Source organism: Macaca nemestrina, chromosome 15 (genome assembly GCF_043159975.1).
Source record: "Macaca nemestrina isolate mMacNem1 chromosome 15, mMacNem.hap1, whole genome shotgun sequence".
Taxonomy (NCBI): Eukaryota; Metazoa; Chordata; class Mammalia; order Primates; family Cercopithecidae; genus Macaca; species Macaca nemestrina.
Genome location: NC_092139.1, coordinates 101,814,318 through 101,822,161, shown reverse-complemented (window position 1 = coordinate 101,822,161; position 7,844 = coordinate 101,814,318). Strand labels below are relative to the sequence as shown.

Genomic DNA, 7,844 nt, shown 5'->3' with positions numbered 1-7,844 from the left:
AAACTTCTCATTATTCCTGAACATACCCCTGGTTCATGCCTTTGCTGATACTAGTCTCTCCGCCTGGATTTTTCTTTTCCTTTTCAATGGCTAGGAATCTAGTTCTTAATCCATCTTGCAAGATTTTTAATCCCTTGCTTTTCCACAATATTTCCTTTGAACTCTATAACAGAAGTGAATTCTTCTACTTTTGAATGATTTTGACATTTCTATCTCTCTTACAATACCCCTGACTTCCTACTTGTTATTAAATAAACATGATGTAAGTTGAATCACCAGCCATAAATGTTTTATCTCCCTGTGGTAATTAATATTATATAACCACAGTTTTGGCATAGCCAGAAGTACTCTGCTTTGGGCTTGAATAGGTGACTTGCTTTGGCCACTAGGATTGTTAGAGAATGTATGATAAGAAGAGGCTTGAAGTGCACTGGCATAGTTGGGCCTGGCCTTTTGCATTTCTGCTCTTTGCCAGGAGAATGTCCTGAGGACAGATGTTGGTCCAAGGAGGATGAGAGGCACATGAGTATATCTGCATTCCAAACTGTAGCATAGAACCAAGCCTAGCCTCATCTAGATTAGCCAAACCCCACCCAATTCAACATATATGTGAGCAAAATATGCAGCAGTAACGGACTAAAATACCCATCAGAGCAATTTTATCTCTTTTACTAGATTGTGCATTCCAAGAAGGCAAGCTTTCTGTCTTATTCTTTCTACAGCTTTGTAACAACATCTAAACATCATGGGAAGCTTACTATCTGTCATGTGAAAAAACTGAGGCCAGCAAGGTTTAATAAGTTATCTCAGGAAAATGCAAATCAAAACCACAATGGGATCACCTCACACCTGTTAGGATGACCATTATTTTAAAAAAAAAAAGAAAAAAAGATAACAACCTTTGGCAAGGGTGTGGAAAAAAGGGAACTCTTGTATACTGTTGGTGGAAATGTAGATTGGTGCAGCCATGACAAAAAAACAATATAGAGATTCCTAAAGACATATCATATGACCCATCAATCCTCCTTCTGGGCGTAAAGCCCACAGAAATGAAATCGCCATCTTGTCAAGATGTCTGCACTCTAATGTTCATTGCAGCATTATTCACAATAGCAAGATATGGAAACCACCTAAGTGTTAACAGATGAATGAATAAAGAAAATGTGGTGTATACACACACACACACACATACACACAATGGAATATTATTCAGCCTTTAAAAAGAAGGAAATTCTGCCACTTGCAACAATATGAATGAAACAATTATGCCTAGTAAAACAAGCTAGATAGAAAGAAAAATGTCACGATTTCAACTACTTGTGGAATCTTAACAAAAAAAAAAAAAGGAAATATACAGAGTAGAGGTCAAGCATGGTGGCTCATGCCTGTAATTCCAACACTTTGGGAATCAGATGTAGGAGGATCACTTAAAGCTAGTAGTTCAAGACCAGCCTGGGTAACACAGTGAGACTTCATCTATACAGAAGAAGAAGAAGAGGAAGAAAGAGAAGGAGGAGGAGGAGGAGCAGGAGGAGAAGGAGAGGGAGAAGGAGAGGGAGAAGGAGAGGGAGAGGGAGAGGGAGAGGGAGAGGGAGAGGGAGAGGGAGGGGAGGGGGAGGGGAGGGGAAGGGGAGGGGAAGGGGAGGGGAAGGGGAGGGGAGGCGGAGGAAGGAGCAGGAGGAGGAGGAAGGGGGAGTGGGAGGGGGAGGAGGAAAAGGAAGGAGGGAAGGAAGGAAGGAAGGAGGGAAGGAAGGAAGGAAGGAGGGAAGGAAGGAAGGAAGGAAGGAGGGAAAGAAGGAAGGAAGGAAGGGAATGGAAGGGAAGGAGGGAAGTAGGAAAGGAAGGAAGGGTAGAAAAGTGGTTGCAGAGGCAGGGGAGATTGGGGATACCTACGTAAAAGAGTGAAAAGTAGCAGTCACATAGGATGAATAAGTCTAGAGATCTAATGGGGACTATAGTTAATTAATATTGTATTCTATACTGGATATTTGTGAAGAGAGTAGATTTTAGGTACTCTTAGAAAAAAGAAAGTAACTATGTGAGATTATTTACATCTTAATTTACTCCACTGCAGTAATCACTTCACTATGTATGTATAGGTGTGTAAGTAGGCATGTGTGTGTGTCATTTTTTACAGCTTAAATATATACAATAAAAAATTACAGTGGCTATCAAAACTACAATTGTTGAAAATTTTTATCGTGTCATTAATAAAATAGTAAATTAAAAATAAAGCATGCTGTTTGTAAATAATAAATTCTCATTATTTTTAAAATTAGGTTTTATAATTTGTCTGTTAAATTTAATAACTGAATCACAATTAGAATTAATGTAAAAATTTAATATTTTTCCCAGATGAAAGCTCTAGGTATAAAAAAAATTGCACTGTAATTTCGGCATATCAAGTTAAACTTAATTTTTAAATTTCAAGGCATGCAAAAAAAAAACATGAGGAATCTGGGGAGAAAATTATTTTAGAACAAAAAATAAGTAAATGAAGAAATAAACCATAAAAAATAAGTTATCTAAAGTTACATAATGAAGTAGTAACAGAGATGGGGTTCAAATTCAGGCAGCCTGACTCTAGAGGCTTGATGCAATACGTCTATATAAATAAAGGATGTTCAAGAAAATATTTGAGGATGGGAAGGAGAAAGGGACAGAGAAAGGTAGAGAAATGCAATAATTTTTGTTGTATTTTAAAAGAATATTTCTATATTTGCTACTGAGTTTTTTAAAGCATAACTGTCATTATAATTTAAACCCTTAAAGATGATGCTTATCATTAGACTGTCCAGGATTTTTTTTTTTTTTTTTCTGTACAACCACCTGACCATCCTTTTCTTTTTTCTTTTGACGGAGTCTCACTCTGTGGCCAGGCTGGGGTGCAATGGCACAATCTTGGCTCACTGCAACCTCTGCCTCCTGGGTTCAAGTGATTCTCCTGCCTCAGCCTCCCAAGTAGCTGGGATTGCAGGCACCTGCCACCACACCCAGCTAATGCACCTGACTATCTTTTAGGGAGCACTTTGACCCACATGTCTTGGAGAGGTATACTCCTGGTAAGACCCTCCCACTGCAGAGCTTCTCTATATAGACAGAGTCTCCTTCCTCCTACAATAGTATAGCCAAGGGCAGGGCTTGTGACACAAGCTGACCAACTGGCTGCTCTCTCCAGGACTCAGGTGAGTGATGGAAAGAGGAGATGCAATCAATCATCACAGAAATAGTGTGCATGCCGGACTCATTCCTTGGAAACCGTGGTGGGGGCTCCTGCTGTGAGGTCCCCAGAGCTCCCCCAGCTCCTCCCAATTTCCCTGCCCAGTCCCCCAGCCTCCCTTAGATCTGTGGATTATCCACATTCTTCCAGTAAACACCCTTTCACTTAAGAAATCCAGCTTTGCTTTCTGTTGCTTGCAACCCACAACCCTGATTGGTTTCATTTCTTTTTCCCAAAACAATCTCTATAGTTTACAAAACTGGATGCTCCATTGGCCTGAATTCAAGAAAAGGCCATGAGAAAGGCTAAATGACCTAGGTTTTAAAAGAAGCAAGTTCATGAGGCAAGCTTGCTTGTGAGCTGCTCTTTTGCCATTGAGGTCAGCATGACATCAGCTCTGGGCCCAATAGCCCAGGGTCTGAAAACATCCCATGAATACATGAGACAACAATCAACATGATCTATTTAACATCTTCTGTCGCTGATCACAGAATGTTAAAACTAGACAGCATCTTAAAGAACATCTAGTCCACCTCCCTTGTTGAACAAATGAAAATAAATGAGGACCTGTCCAGCACTGAAAACTAAGCGGCAGAACTGAGACTATCTTGTGGGCCTCTTGATTCCCAGCCAGGTCTCTTTTTGTCCCACTACCTGCTGTGCATCTGCCCAAATGTTTTGCTCTTGAATGTTTTGTTCAAATACTGAACAAGTAGTGTTGTGACTAAGAGCACAGTTTGCGGGGACAGACCACTGGGCTCATGTCTCAGCGAAGCCACTTACCTACTCTCTGGGAGAATCACTTGCCTGTCTGCACCTCAGTTTACTAATCTGTCAAATGGGAATATGAAAATATGTGCCCCATAAGATTGTTATGAGTAACAAGTACCATAAATAGCTGAGTACTGCACATATAGCAAATACTCAATGAATATTTGAGATATTTATGATTACTCCTAAAATAATTGATCTGGAATATTAAGTATTCTTTATTTTAGCAAAGAGAAAATAAGGTGCAAAGATACAGGGACCTGACCAAGGTCAAAATGTTCTCACAAACCCTGACTAAAGATTGTGTCCCCCGCCCGCCACAAAGTCATAGGTTGAAATCTAATCCCGATTGTGATAGTATTTGGAGGTGGGGTCTTTTGGAAGTGAAAACAACTTTGGTATGTGATGAGGTCATGAGGATGGAGCCCTCACAAATGGGGTTAATGCTGTTACAGAAGAGACCCCATAGAGCTCCCTTGTCCCTTCTACCATGTGAGGACACAGTGAAAAGATAGCCATCCGTGAACCAAGAAGTAGACCATCACTAGACACTGAATCTGCTGGTGACTTGCTTTCTCAGCCTCCAGACTTCTCAGACTCTGGAACTGTGAGAAAGAAGTGTTTGTTGTTCAAGCTGTTTAGTCTGTGGTTTTTCTTATAGCAGCCCAAATGGACTAAGATACCACACATGTCCCATCCAAGCCTAGAACGCTTTCAGGAGCAATTGACAGAAAATCTCCGTCTAACAAAAGAATTATTGACTTCTGTAACTGAAAAGGATGCTTGCTGACTTGAGTCATGTTGGGTCCAATTCCTTACACAATTAACTCTTTGTCTCTGTCTCTGTCTTTCTCTCTCCTTCTACCCCTTTCCCATCTCTTGGCCTTATTTCCCACGGAGCTGGCTTCACCCTTAAATCCTTCACTCATGGAGATTTTTGCATCCCCAGGCTTAAATTATCTTTATAGATAATGAACCCTGTGGGGAAAAATAAGAGCTATGGTTTTTTCATTTATTCCTGATAAGTTCTGGAATTCATGCCAATTGGGCTAACTAAAGTGAGGTGTTCAAGCATGAACCAAGCACGCTGACCAGGAGCACTTCAGTGATTGTCCAAGCCTGACTCATGCACTTATTGCTGGATCTGCATAGGATGGGGTCACTCCCACTTACATCACATAGACAGGGTGTAGGAAATGGAGCCAATGCCAGAAGAAGAGAGGATGGGAGATGTGTACTGGCAAATGCAGCCAGCATTGGAAGCCCTACCTTTTGAATCTTCTCCATTTTGGAAAGACCCCAAAGGTACCCTGTTTACCATCAATTCTCTTCCCCTTTTGCTTTCTCCATTCTATTCCTCAGTCTGCTTACATTGCCTCCTTAGGACTTAAAAACTCAACTCCCCTGTAGATTCCTACGGGATCTCTAGTCCCAAATACGAGCTCCAGTCACTGAGTACAACTCCCTGCACCAAATACAAATGTGGTAACCAATAAGCACAGCTATTCTTGAAGCAGGTCTGGAGGCTTAGCAAAGAGGGTAACTTACTTTTCTTTAGCACCTCAGGTCCCTCCTGGGTCAGAGACTGCTGGGTCCAGCACTGGCCTCACACCCCAGCAGCTGGGATCCTCTAAAGATGAAACAGTGGGGGCTCAGATGTTCTAAGAGCCAGCACAGCTTTGAACACTGCAGGGGAAGTCAGAGTCATGCTCTCCTACTGAGAATAGCATTTTTAGAGCAAGCACTGCTACTTGCTTATTCAGAAGGCTTGGGGCCATGGGAAGGGGCACATGCTTTGGAGGTGCACAGTCTAATAACAGGTCCACTGGTCTGTAGTCAGGTGACCTTAGGGAGTGCGCCTAGCCTCTAAGAAGTCCCAGTATTCTAGTCTGTAAAATAGGAGCATGATACCTACCTTCCGGGGATAATGGTGATGTAAGCATTAAATGATAAAAATGTATGTGTTGACCTCTAGAGGTTACTCCACATGCTTTGGTCGCTACCCCTGTTCCTCCCCACCCCACTTTCCCCAACACACATACCATTTCTGCTCTTTAGGGGTGAGTCAGGATCTAGGAAAAATATCTCCACCCCCCTCAAAAGGAGAGGTGCCAAGCTGGTGAATTAGATTCCAAGGCACAATTGGACTATGCATTCTAAGGTATAGATGCACCAGGTCTCTGCTCCTCTTTATCTCTTTACGGTAAGGGCTGGGGCTGCCTCTGAATTCAAGGCTCTCAATCCAATTCTCTCCCTCCTAATATCTACTGGTCCAGGTTAAGAAAGACTAAGGGTGGCAGCTCCAGGCGTTGTAGCTGATGATTTTCTTCTGTTTCTCAACTTTATATTCTCTAGCGCTGGAGAGAAGCCTTGTCTCATTGCAGTGGCATGTTCTGATGCCCTGGTCTGAGTTTAAGAGACACAGTATTTTGCTGCTCCAGTTTTGGTTGCTTAGCTGTCTTTACAGAAAGAAATATAAACTTTTGCTTCAAGGGTTGGCCCTTGGGCCAAATAGGGCCCAACATGGGTTTTTGGAAATAAAGTTTCATTGGAACACGGCCATACACATTCATTTACAAATTGTCTGCTATGGATGCTTCTGTGCTCCAGTGGCAGAGTCAAGTATAATATCTGCAGGAGACCATATAGCCTGCAAGACCACAAATATGTATTATCTTTTCCTTTACTGAAAAATTTTGCAGGCCCTGACTTACATAGCTCAGCCCACCCCACTAGACTTCAACTTCAGGGTTTAGGACCAAGCCCCACCAACTAATAAACATCACTTTTCTATCTTTCTTTAGTCATATCTCCTTAAAAGATTATGTAATTGGTCTTAGAAAGTAATTTGGACATGTCTAGGTCTCCAAGCCATAGGGTCTAAATTTATCATCACTTTCAACAATATTAAAGTGCTTACTACTTCATGCATTTTCACGTAAATTGACTGTTGTTATTATTTTAATCATTCACAGATTCATGGTAACGGGAGTAAAGGGCCTTCTAGCATGAATGTAGCCCATTGTACTGTCTGCAGAGTCTCATGTAGCTGAGTTCAGTAACAGTTCCTCTGCTTGCTAGCTATATGACGTTGGGCAAAAACTTAGCCTTTCTTGGCCTCAGTGTTCTCTTCCATAAAGTAGAGATGAATAGAAATGGACTTCCAAGTCATTATAAAGATATGTGATATGAGATTACAGATGCCATGCAATTAGCACAGTGCTTGGCATATTATAGATACTAAGTATAAGTCATTTACCCTTGACTCTAATTACCCTTCTGGTAATATAATGACACCTTTCTTTTTTATTTTTAGACGGAATCTCGCTGTGTAGCCCAGGCTGGAGTACAGTGGTGTGATCTCAGCTCACTGTAACCTCCGCCACCTGGGTCCCGGTTCAAACAATTCTCCTCCCTCAGCCTCCCGAGTAGCTGGGATTACAGGCATATACCACCATGCCCAGCTAATTTTTGTATTTTTAGTAGAGATGGAGTTTCACCATGTTGGCCAGGCTGGTCTTGAACTCCTGACCTCAAGATCTGCCTACCTCAGCCTCCCAATTATATGATTGAATCTTCAGCCCAGTTCCATGAAATGGCCACTGCTAAATATGTGTCCTGCCCAGACAGTGCCCAGGGCCCAGAGCCTTCCTTTTGTTCCACTCTCACAATGTGTTTGCCAATGTCCTGTCTACTCAGGGCTGTGCTCTCTCATACCAGCCAATAGGATTTTCAGAGAGGTATTTTTTATATCTCCATGATGACATTCATTCCATCCAGCTTTGTGGTTAGGGGGAAAGAGTGCTAGACTTGCAGCCATGCAGTCTTGACTCTGCTAAGACTTTGAGCTGTG

At 42.0% G+C, this 7,844-nt stretch overlaps 1 long non-coding RNA gene across 7 annotated transcripts in view; it reads right to left on the bottom strand.

Annotated features, from left to right (window-relative positions):
* Positions 1-5,538: 5,538 nt before the first annotated feature.
* The window catches only part of LOC105493990 (uncharacterized), a 155,125-nt gene continuing 152,819 nt past the window's right edge, over positions 5,539-7,844 (bottom strand). For 6 of the 7 annotated variants that reach the window (XR_011614107.1, XR_003020974.2, XR_003020975.2 and 3 more), the window contains one exon: positions 5,540-5,677. This is a non-coding gene — a long non-coding RNA (uncharacterized lncRNA). Of the gene's footprint in view, positions 5,678-7,844 lie in introns of all 7 variants that reach the window. The other variant, XR_011614103.1, reaches the window with a different exon arrangement.